Genomic DNA, 12500 nt, shown 5'->3' with positions numbered 1-12500 from the left:
CTTATTTAGTTAGCCGCAACAGCCTTACCGGTATATAAATTACTAATCAGCGCTATTAGTTATTTAGTCTTCATAGCTAGGAACTTTTATCGTGTTTTTGACGCTTTAGTTAGGGTCTTCGCTGACCCCATACCAGTAGGCTTTGATTAGCCCCTAGGCCAGTGAGCCTATACCAGTGTTAATGCATGATATTTCAGTGATCCTAGTGTTAGTTATGAAGATTTTGGCATTATTTTACAATACCATTGACAGTGATGCAAGTGTTTTTTCGCCTTCAGGGACCATATAGGGGGTAGGTTATCTTGAGTGCCTTGTTAACCTTACCTTATGATAGGACCCCTATATGCTCTCTTCATCCCTAGCCCTGGGCTTCCCTCTGGTAATCTTGTACCCTATTACATGTAATAGGACAAGACTCCTCAGAGTACTGTATCGCCTCCCCACCTAAGGGAATGACCCCTCCCTTAGTGCTGCGGGCCTTAAAGGTAGGATCACCTCCTTTAAGCTGAATCGGTCCTTAACCTTTTCCTTGCGATACGTCTTCTCCCTTCCTTGATTAGGGTCTAACAACCCTAATCCAGGTTAGGTTGGGAGGGCTGGTTTATGTACCTTGCTGAAATATACGCGTGCACCGTTTTTCAGTTGGTCCACCTACTATAGGTTAGGGTGAGCATCTCCCTTCCTAGGTGGCCGCTCTGGTGCATAACCCATCCTTTCTTATAAGAAGACCCTTTCCCCCCCCCAACCTATCTCTTGCCTAGCCTAACCTATCAGTTGGTTAGGCTTCATATGTCCCCTGTCCTACACTCCACCCTAGGCTGGAGTGCTGGACCCCGTGGTGCTCCCAGTGTTGTCCGCTCTGATACATAGACCTTCCATAGTGCTATGGAGTCAGTTATCATTTGGTCGACATGAAGAGTCTCCACCCCTTCTTTGGGTACACCCTGTCCTCTCTTGGACTGCCTTAGCCCCCGGCCCTTGCGGCCCCTGCTTAGGATGATAGATTCACCTCTATCATGGTGGTACCTTTTCCAGAGGTGTCTTGACTAGGCTAATACAGCCTTGCCATCCCACCTCCTTCTTTGGTGCTTGTCCCTTGCCGCCTCTACCCCGGCATTACCGCCGCTACAGGTGACTTCCTTATCCTTGCCGCCTTCCCCCGAGTGCCGGGGGATCGCCGCCGGCCGCTGGCTTACCGCCGTGGCCTCTCCATTCCCTCATAGCCTCGGCACACTGCCGACCCCTCCGGAGTGCCGGCACTAGCAGCCGGCCCCCGGCCCCGGCTATGCTCCCTTATCCTTACCCCTGTCACCCTCCGACTGCCTCCGGCTGCCGGAACCACCGCTCCTTGCCGGCGGCCGCCGCTACCGGCTGCCGCCACCCTGGCTTCCTTGACCATAGTATGATCATTCTTGAATGCCAGAAACTCTGCTCGAGCGGCTTCCGGCGTGCCGGGGGTAGGCCGGACCCATCCGGAGGCGGCAAGATGCCTTGCACCCCTTCTCTCAGCTATCTTTACTAGCGATAGCTCCTAAAAACCGCACCTAGACGGTTTGTTAACGCAGACAAACTGGTACGGAATCGTACACTTTGTTCAGTTTTCACTCTGTCTTCTTGCGTGTTTCATCTTTCCAGCACGCTACGTGTAATTGGCACGTCTGGTTGCCGGAACCTTACTAGGATCTCATGATCCCCAGACTTCTTGATAAGATTTCAAGCCTAGTCTATAATATGGTTATTCTAGATGGAATTCCCATTATCAAGACACCTTCCATGGAGGCCTACGGCCACCTGGGACTGTCTGATGCTACGGCAACCAGCCGGGCGGGTTACACGAGGCATGCGTCTGTCTCCTTTCACCCACCCTTCTGTGCATCACAATTAACTTATGTTAATATTAACTTGTTAATAATTAACTTTATATACGAGCCATATTATGACTCTACAATACTCATCGTCTCTTTCTTTTACAGGAGGAGTACGTCAAGTGTGACCACGACTTCTGCGCGGTCCGTCGGCCACACTTCCATGGACACACGGCGTGTAGGACACACGCCCCTTGTGCTCACAAGAGAGGGGATCTCAAGTACTGGGGCCCCACCACCTGTTCGGTCTGCCAAGAATGCTTACAGAAAGCATTCTATGATCCTCCCTCAGCGGAGATTCGGGACACTGCTCGGGACAACCTACACAAGTGGGTACGTGGCTTTCAAAAGAACGCCACTGGACCATACCTAGCCACAGAAGAAATGAGGTCTTTGCTGTTCCCAAAGGCCTCACCAGACTCAGTGGTCCCAGTCGAACAGATCCCCGTAGTCCAGATTACAGTGGAACCTGATACTGTCATGGCTCAGTCCATGAATGATTGTCACCTGGATTCAGAACATGATGAACACATGTCAGAGATCTCGGAGGACACCGAGAAAACCCTTATGGCCCAGGGTGAAGGGGAGGATGATGAAGAAGAGGACCGGGTAGTATATACCGAGTCCGATAAGGAGGATGCTTCTCCCTCCATCCCCCCTCCTACTCCTACACCGACGGAAGTGTCTCTCCCGTCTACGTCCTTCACCACGACTCCTCTACCTACGGCACAGGATATGATTCGGCTCATTGAATCCGTGATGGAGCAGAAGCTCCAAGAAACTCACAAGATCATTCGGTCGATGGGAGGTTCCAAGGAATCTCGCAAAATCTCCATCAAGGACCTCCCCGCATGCTCGAGCGACAATCCGTGGCGATTCGCCGAGCATATGGTCATCGCTGACAACAAGATCTTCGTCAGCGATAAGATCGGTTCCATACCCCTGGAAGAAGTGGAGTTCTTCCCCCGCTTTGAGGCGTATCCGGACTGTTACGTCCGTCTACGTTCAGAACCATCCTCAAAGGAAGAGACCGAACCGAAGGAGAAAATAGTGTTCGATCTCTCGAAGGCCCAGGCTATGCTTGCCAAAGCGCTTAAGAGCAGAGGCTTTACCTGCTCTGGACTTCCGGCTCTGAGCAAGAAGTACCCCACCTACGTTGCGCTCGATGAAGTGGTGATACCCTTCACGGAAAAGGCCTTCGCTGCCTGCCTTAAGGCTGTAGAAGAAGGGAAATCCTGCCCTGCATTGGAGGAATGCAGACCTTTCTCCGCAGCCACCCCGCCCGACACCAAACACTGGAAGGATGTGCAACACACCTTCGTGGTGGGCAAACTAGATCCTGACGTTGCTGGACGTCAGTTTAATGAGGACCTCCCCAAGCTAAACGAACACCTCCTTCGTAGGGAACAGGAAACAAAGGAGAGGCTGGCAGCATCTCTCACTCTCCAGGTCCAGATGGACGTAATGGCTGGTGACACCAGAGTCCCTGACCATTACATGGTCCTTGCCAAATCTCATATGGCAACCTTAGTCAAGGATCTGTACCACTTCATGCGAGCTCGTAGAGCCTGCAGAGAATTCGTGTTCTCCAGTGCCACTGTCAGACACGAACCCCGGAAACTGATTGCCTCCAACATCTGGGGCAAGTACCTCTTCCCGTCTGATCTAGTGAAAGAGATCACAGACAAGGCCGCATCTGAGAACAGGAACCTTCTCAACAAATGGGGCATGTCTAGGAAGAGAAAGCCCTCTCAGGATGACGGTCCTCAGCCTAAGAGGAAGCAGTCGAAACATAGACCCCAGCAACGTCAGCACAGACGTCAGTTTCCGGCACCCGCTACTCCCCAAGTGGCCGCTCAGCCGCCACAGACCTTTCAGTTGGTCCCACAGCCGGTTTTGTCCTCATCACCGGCCTTCAACCCCGCCTTCGAGCAGCACTCCACTACCTTTCGTCCCAAGGGTAGAAGCTCAGGCAGGGGTTCCGGCAGAGATTCCTCTCGCCGGCCCTCCAGAGGCAGAGGAGGACAGGGAGCTAGCGGCCTAGGCAGCAAGTCCTCGGGACCCCAGAAGCAATGAAGTGCTTCCGGTGGGAGGAAGACTCCGCCACTTCCAGGATCGCTGGACCTTCGACTCCTGGGCACACAGCATCATCAAGAAAGGTCTGGGCTGGAGCTGGGCGCAACCACCCCCAACCTTCCAGCAATTCTTCCAACGTTCAACCCCCCTCCTGGAAGAATATGTGCTAGACCTCTTGAACAAGAAGGTGATAAGAAGGGTGAAGTCCACAAGGTTCCAAGGGAGACTGTTTTGTGTTCCCAAGAAAGACTCAGACAGACTCAGAGTCATTCTGGACTTATCCCCCCTCAACGTATTCATATCGAACAACAAGTTCAAGATGCTGACTCTTCAACAGATCAGAACCCTCTTGCCTCGAGGGTCTTTCACGGTCTCGATAGACCTAGCGGACGCATACTGGCACATACCAATGAACCATCACGCTTCCTCCTACCTAGGATTCCGACTCCAACGGAAAAGCTATGCCTTCCGGGCCATGCCCTTCGGACTCAATGTGGCCCCTCGGATATTCACAAAGCTAGCGGACGCAGTAGTACAACAGCTCCGCATCCGAAACGTCCAGGTGATGGCCTACCTTGACGACTGGCTAGTGTGGGCGCCCTCGCCCGAGGATTGTATAGAATCCTGCAGAAAAGTTACCCAGTTTCTCGAACACCTGGGATTCCAGATAAACGCGAAAAAGTCTCGCCTATCTCCAGCTCAGAAGTTCCAATGGTTAGGCATCCACTGGAATCTTCAGTCACACCGCCTTTCCATTCCAGCAAAGAAAAGGAAGGAAATAGCAGGGTCTGTCAAGCGACTGTTAAAATCCAAACGGATCTCGAGACGCCAGCAAGAACAAGTTCTAGGCTCTCTATAGTTCGCCTTGATCACAAACCCAGTGCTTCGTGCACAGCTAAAGGATGCAGCGGGAGTCTAGAGACGTTCCGCATCCATCGCTCGAAGAGACCTCAAGAGACGGCTCCCAAGCAGACTTCGACTTCTTCTAAAGCCGTGGTCAGAAGCGAGGGCCCTAAAAAGGTCCCTTCCTCTCCAACACCCACCTCCATCTCTCAACATCCATACGGACGCTTCATTGGAGGGTTGGGGAGGTCACTCCCACCAAAAACAGGCTCAAGGCACTTGGTCTCCCCTATTCAAGACGTTTCACATCAACATCTTGGAGGCCATGGCGGTTCTTCTGACGCTGAAGAAACTCTCCCCGCCCCCGTCGATACACATTTGCCTGACCCTGGACAGCTCTGTGGTAGTGCGTTGTCTCAATCGCCAGGGCTCAAGATCGCCCAAGATAAATCAGGTGCTCCTGACAATCTTCCGTCTGGCAGAAAGGAAGAAATGGCACCTGTCTGCAGTTCACCTACAAGGATTCCGCAATGTGACAGCGGACGCTCTATCTCGAACAAACCCGATAGAGTCGGAATGGTCTCTAGACGCAAGGTCATTCTCCTTCATCTCTCACCGAGTCCCAGAACTCCAGATCGACCTCTTCGCAACGAGCGACAACCATCAACTTCCTCGATATGTAGCCCCGTACGAGGACCCCAAAGCGGGAGCGGAGGACGCCATGACCTTGGATTGGAACAGATGGGCCAAGATTTACCTGTTCCCTCCCACCAATCTTCTGCTGAAAGTCCTCTCCAAATTGAGAACCTTCAAAGGGACAGCAGCTCTAGTGGCTCCCAAGTGGCCCCGCAGCAACTGGTACCCCTTGATCCTGGAGATGCAGCCAACGCTGATCCCCCTCCCGGACCCAGTTCTCTCCCACCAAATACAGAAGTCGACTGTCTTCGCTTCATCATCGAAAATCAAGGACCTTCATCTCATGATTTTCTCACCCTAGCCGCTAAGAAAAGGTTTGGGATTTCGAAGAAGAGTCTAGACTTCCTCGAGGAATACAAGACCGAATCCACGAGAAGGCAATACGAATCGTCTTGGAGGAAATGGGTCTCCTTCGTCAAGGCAAAGAACCCCTCGAAAATCACCATAGATTTTTGCATGTCCTTCTTCATTCACCTTCATGGACAAGGCTTGGCAGCCAACACTATTTCTACTTGCAAATCGGCCTTGACTAGACCTTTGTCATACGCCTTCCAAATAGATCTGTCTAGCGACATCTTCAACAAACTACCGAAGGCCTGTGCCCGTTTACGACCGGCACCCCCTCCGAGACCAATCACTTGGTCTCTGGACAAAGTTCTCCACTTCGCCTCCAACTTGGACAATGATTCATGCCCTCTTAAGGACCTGACTCAGAAAGTTATATTTCTCTTCGCTCTAGCTTCGGGAGCCCGAGTCAGCGAAATAGTGGCACTATCTAGAGAAGAGGGACATATCGTTTTCAACGATTCAGGAGACCTCTCCCTCTTCCCTGATCCGACGTTTCTCGCAAAGAACGAATTACCTACCAAACGATGGGGCCCGTGGAGGATATGCCCCTTGAAGGAAGATGCCTCTCTATGTCCAGTAGAGAGCCTTAAGGTCTATCTTCATAGAACTTCAAACTTTGGTGGAGGCCAACTCTTCAAAGGAGAAACATCGGGCAACGACCTGTCACTGAAACAATTGAGAGCAAAAATCACCTACTTCATTCGCAGAGCGGATCCAGACAGTACACCCGCTGGTCATGATCCTAGGAAAGTTGCTTCGTCTCTGAATTTCTTTCAGAGTATGGATTTCGAAAGCCTCAAGAACTATACAGGCGGGAAATCCTCGCGTGTTTTCTTTAAACATTATGCGAAACAAGTGCACGAAGTGAAACATTTTGTGGTAGCCGCAGGTAGTGTTATGAAACCTGCTCTGAACTCTGCTTAGAACAGTGAGTTATTAGGGACTCTAACTCATCGGGTGCCTATGTTGACCCTCAAGTGATACGTAGTGAAGCAGAAACCACCTTGTGTTTTCTTTAACTGTTCTTACCTCAGGTGAAATGTCATAGTAGATTACCACATGAGTGCTACATGCCACGTGCATGACGTGTGTTACATAAAGACTAACGTTCCGTAGAACGAGTGCTTACTAATACTTGATTCTTCCCTTTCAGACTCAAGAGCACGCCTTTATGACTATGTACATTTTTATCAATGTAAATGTTTTTTACTATTTATTGCATGACATGTATTGATTTACCTGCAATTATATAATAAAATGTCTATTTTATTACTTGTGCGTCTCCCTTGCTCCTTTCTTACTATGAAATATACTAATTGTCAAAGTTTTATTACCCTTTATTCTTGGTTAAGGAAAATGCCAGGATTTACTCCGGGCATTTATTTATATAGAGCAAGTAAGTTTCCTTAGCGAATACTTACTCAATTATGAAGATGAGTCAACTCCATGCACGAAGTGTACAACCACCACTTCTTCAAGTTTGTTTCGACGCGAATACCAAATAGCTCTGACTTATCTTATGGATCTCATTGTTCCTTCAGCCTATATGAATAGCCTTCCCATGACCACTTTGATCTCAGCATAGCCCGTGGGGACTTCCATGCCAGGGGGGCAGGAAGACAACTGCCTCACGGTAGCTCTAGTATAGACCACTATGCTTTCGGCTCAATGTTTTAGCACTCACTTATAAAGGGGAAAAAGTCTACCACGATACACTAATTCTCTGGTACTCTTCCATCAGGACGCCATGGCTTGAGCCCAAAAAACGGATTTTGAGCGAAGCGAAAAATCTATTTTTGGGTGAGATAGCCATGGCGTCCTGATGGACCCACCCTGTCTGTTATCAGGTCCCGCCCTGCGCCGCTGTATCATGGTGATGAGCGAGCTCCAGACTTTCGGAATGAGGACGGACGTGACGTCATCAAAAGCAATGGCGTCCGTCTGTTTACATCGCGAGTACCGATATTGCCACATCTAGATTGGCTGCGGCTCAGCTCCCAGCCACTCCCTGTCCGCCATATTGAAGCGTTAACTCTATATGGGGTGCAGATAGCTATGTGGCACGTTAATACATGCGTGTCCCCTGTTGATACACGATGTCTTAAGGGGAAACCCTTAGGATACTCGCTCCAGAAGTTAGAATTCTGTGATAACCTTTGGTTTAATTCTCTGGGAAAATCCTAGTAGTGATTACCCAAGGAAGCTACCAAATAGGATCCTTCCATCAGGATGCCATGGCTATCTCACCCAAAAATAGATTTTTCGCTTCGCTCAAAATCCGTTATTTGGGCTCAAGCCATGTCGTCCTGATGGAAGTTCCTATAGGGTAGCTTCCTAGGGTATATTACAACTACGGCGATATTCCCAGAGAATTTACCTTAAGGTACCAGAATTCTAACTCCTGGAGCGAGTATCCCTCGTGAAAGGGATATCGCGACATATCAGAGGACGTATTCTAGACACGTCACATGGCAATCTACATCCTGGACAGAGATTTCGTCTCGTAGGAGGTGATTGACGAGATACGAATTCGGGAAAGAAAAAGGGGAGCCGCTCCCAAGGCTTCCCTATCCCCCGATTCGTATGCGTGCCTGGCCTTTTTGCGTAGCTTAACAACTCGGTGTTTTTTCCTGTTTTTCTCGCAAATCTTGGATTTATTCGGCTTTTCATGGCTTCTTCGTCTTCGTTGGCCTCTGATAAGTTGAGTATAGTGTCTGTTATGTATAAATGTAGGCTCTTGGTAAAATTTTGAGTGATTAATAGGATTAATCTTTGATACAAGAGCCGTAGCCTACCAGAGGTGTCCTGGACACTGTCGCTCGCTAGGTATAAATTAGTTAGTCAGAGCGACATTCCTGGTTGTTTTGCTTTAATAAATTTTAGCTATTTAGCTTTACATAGGATTTCCTTTCGTGCTTAGTATTATTTGGCGAAGTATTCGCCATTCTGGCCTACGCTAGGCCATGTAGCCTAGTCGTTTGGTCCTAGTACTTCATGCATGATTTTGGTTTTTCCGAGTGTAATTAAAATTTTATTGAAGCTTTAGGCTATATTTTATACATTTTAGACTGTGTGGAATATTTCCAAGATTGTATACGTGTGAGTTTCGGTGAATTAGGTAATCGATTCCCTTGGTGCCTAGGCTAATTGCTTTTGGAGCCTTAGTATACTTTATCATACTCCCCGGTTGCTTTCTTTTCTTCGGAGAAGGTATGCAATCCCTTTCCCTCTGTTTAAGCCTAGGGCTTATCCCTAAGTGGTTTTTTCCGAATTTATTTTCGATAAAACTATACTAGGGTGTTACTGTACATTCCTGTTTCTGTAGTTATGGTTCAAGAGGGACAGAACAACAGAGTTTTTAGTCTGAGTCTGCGTTGTCTGGCTTGGGGCAGAGTCCCCCTCGCTGACCTAACACATACAAAGGGAGCTTAGCTCCCTTAGGTCACTACCGAAGGTTTCTGTAGTTATGATTCCTTCTTTTGTGATCGACCAGACTAAGTCCTGTTGCTGTTCTCGGGGGAGGATAAGTTCTTCCCTTGGGAGTAGCAACGCCTTCCTTGCTTTGGTGCTCTGGAAGCTGGCAGGTATTGCTGGCCTTTCCCCTTAGATCTCCCTTAGGCTAAGATAAGTTTCTTGGCTGCGGGTGATCTGTCACTAAAGCAAGGTTGGCAGGACCCTCTTGTCCCTTCCCCCTCTATCTCCGTAATGGCCTAGCCATTACTGTACTGTACCTTGCCGGCCGGCAGAGCTGGCCGGCAGGGGTATTACTGTACTGTACGTCGTTCTACTTCTGGACCTAGTATAGGTTGGGATGTGGAATTGACTCAGCCCATTGCCGGCCGGCAGAGCTGCTGGCCGGCAAGGGTCTTATGTTTTCGAGTGCTGCCTGGACCTCCCTTGGTCCCTCATCCATGCCTGCCTGTAGAGCCAGACGGCATTGGCCAGGAAGCCTGAATTAGTTTCTCCCCTTCCTTATATGCACTCTTTCGGATTGCCGGGCTTGGAGGTAGTGTACACTCTTATCCCGGCATCCATCCTATTTTTCTTCTAGTGCTGTACCCGACCCGGCTGCCGGCCTATGAGGCCGGCAGCCGGGCAGGTGTAGTCCTCTGGTTCTTTTGCTGCCGGCTGGCATCGGTCCTGTACCTTTGCCGGCCGGCTAATGTCAGCCCTTGTCTGCCGGTCACCAAGAGTGTGGCCAGCAGCTGGGTACTACCTTGTGTAGTTGCTGGCCGGCAGCCATTGCCGGCCAACACTGGCTGTTACCGGCCGGCAGTAGCTGCCGACCAGCACAGGCATTTGAACCAGAGTGCTGCCGCCCTATAGCTGTTAAGTAGTATACTTTAAAGCTAGTTGTGGTGTGTGCCGGCCGGCAAAGGCAGGCCGGCACACATCCCCCTTATACTGTACTAGTATTCTTCTGTATAGCATATACAGTAAGAAGAAAACTATAGTAAAGGTTTTGGTACAGCACTGTATCTTCTAACACTATTGTGTTTTCTTGCACGGCCCTTTGCTGTTGCCCTCAGATAGGAAGCTTAGTTCTTCCCTGTCTAGTATCCAGGATTTTAAAATCATTGCTTAGGTGTGAGCTCCACCTGTTTCCTCTGGAAACCTTGCATTGGTTACTCTAGAAGAGATAAACCATTTTGATTTTATTATCTGGAAGGCTGCAACAATGGGTTGTGAAGGAAACACAAGTGTGTGTCTTTCCTTTATGAATTGTTATGCTATAATATGCATATCCAGTGATACATAGTTCACTTGATACTCATGGAAATTTCTTCTCTTTACAGGAGGACCCTCCGAAGTGTGGAAATGTTTTCTGCAATGTCCGCAGCAAGAACCTCTGCGGACATGAGTGTTGTAGGAGACACGCAGCATGCGCTGTCTCCAAGGATGATCTCCAGTATTGGGACCCTCAGGTATGTACTGTATGCACTAACCTGATTACTGAGGCTTTTGATTCCCCTAGGACGGCGGAATCAAGGGATATAGCAAGGGAAAAGCTTCGTACTTGGGTAAGGGGCTTCAAGAAGAACACCTCTGGCCCTTATCTTCCAAGTGAGAAGATGAGGGCGTATCTTTTTCCCCAGGCATCAGCTGATGCAGTGATTCCCCAGCCTCAAGAGGAGATCCCTCAAGATCAAGTCCAGGTGGACGTGGAAGTCGCAGTTGCGATGCAAGACATCCAGTTGGATGACAGGATGTATATATATATATATATATATATATATATATATATATATATATATATATATATATATATATATATATATATATATATATATATATATATATATATATATATATATATATATATAAAACATAAGGGAGTTTCACAAAAGCCTAGATAATTTGATGGGATTAAAGAAAAAATATGTCTTTCCTGATAATGTCTGTGCAGAAGAATTTGCTATATTCTTTAATGAACAAAATTGATAATATTTATGGAGGTTTCCCCAAAAATCACTTACAAGGATAGTCAGTTATGCCAGCGAAGGAGGTTAAGAAGCTAATAAAATTTAAGGAAATGAATATGTTCGACTATGTTCGACTTGTTAAAGTTATGAGAGAGATGAAGGATACATATTGTGGAAACGACCCTTTCCCAAACAGTGTAATAAGTGAAGCTCCAAACAAGCAAGTTGTATATAATATTTACCTGAATATAATTACACTAAGTATATCACAAGCCTGTTTTCCTAGCTGTGAAAAAAACTGCGTCGATCAAAACAATATACAATGGAAAAGTTGATTAAATGAACTAAATTCATATAGGGCCATTTCAAATTCATTCTACATGTCGAAACTTATTGAAAAAATCATAAGTGAGCAATTTTAGGTGCTTATTTATGAGTTAGAGGTCTTCCCGGAAAATCATTTTGCCTAGAGAGCTAATCACTATACAGAAACTACCTTATACTCAATAATGAATGATATGATAGGTCTTCTTGATGAGGGAAAGTGAAATTTTGATTATGTTAGATCTTATTGGTGCTTTCGATACTGTTGTGCACGAGTACTTACTTGACGAATTAAAGTCCAATGGAGTGACTGAGGAAGCACTGGAATTTTTGCGAAGCTACTTAACAAACAGGAAGACTATTGTAGAAGTTTCTGGAAACGATAAAGTGAGAGGATTCTTCTGAAAGGTGTACCTCAGGGTATTTATCTGGGCCCTATCTTGTTCAACATATTTACTATCGAGCTATCACACATCTTAAAAAAAATAAGAAGTGGGCTTTAAACTATATGCAGATGATATTCAGTTCTACCTTTCCATTTCAATAACAAAAGATACAAAGAAGAAAATTACTGCAATAAAAACATGGATGCAGAGGAAAAAGCTTAGATTAAATTATGATAAAAAAGAATGTATGCTTTTTGGCATAAAGGTGGCTTTGAAGAGCTACCAGCTATTCCAAAATATAAAAATTGGTGACGCTGATGTTAGGATTGTGCCTGTTGTGAAAAATTTGGGTGCACTGATAGATTGTAATTTGTCAATGAGGGATCAAATAGTAAACACAGTGAAAATGTGTAACTATAACCTGAGAAACATAGGATTTATTAGAAAATATTTAACAGAGGGCAGTACAAAAATTTTAGTAATGAGTCACGTTATATCACGGCTTGATTATTGCAACTCTCTGTACTATAAATTGCCCA

At 47.2% G+C, this 12500-nt stretch overlaps 1 pseudogene; it reads left to right on the top strand.

Moving 5' to 3' along the window:
* Window positions 1-11980, top strand: part of LOC137619459 (uncharacterized) — a 26741-nt pseudogene extending 14761 nt beyond the window's left edge.
* The last annotated feature ends 520 nt before the right edge of the window (window positions 11981-12500 follow it).

This window comes from Palaemon carinicauda, chromosome 26 (assembly GCF_036898095.1).
Source record: "Palaemon carinicauda isolate YSFRI2023 chromosome 26, ASM3689809v2, whole genome shotgun sequence".
Classification (NCBI taxonomy): Eukaryota; Metazoa; Arthropoda; class Malacostraca; order Decapoda; family Palaemonidae; genus Palaemon; species Palaemon carinicauda.
Note: the sequence above shows the minus strand (reverse complement) of the source record. Positions and strands in the feature narration are given on the sequence as shown.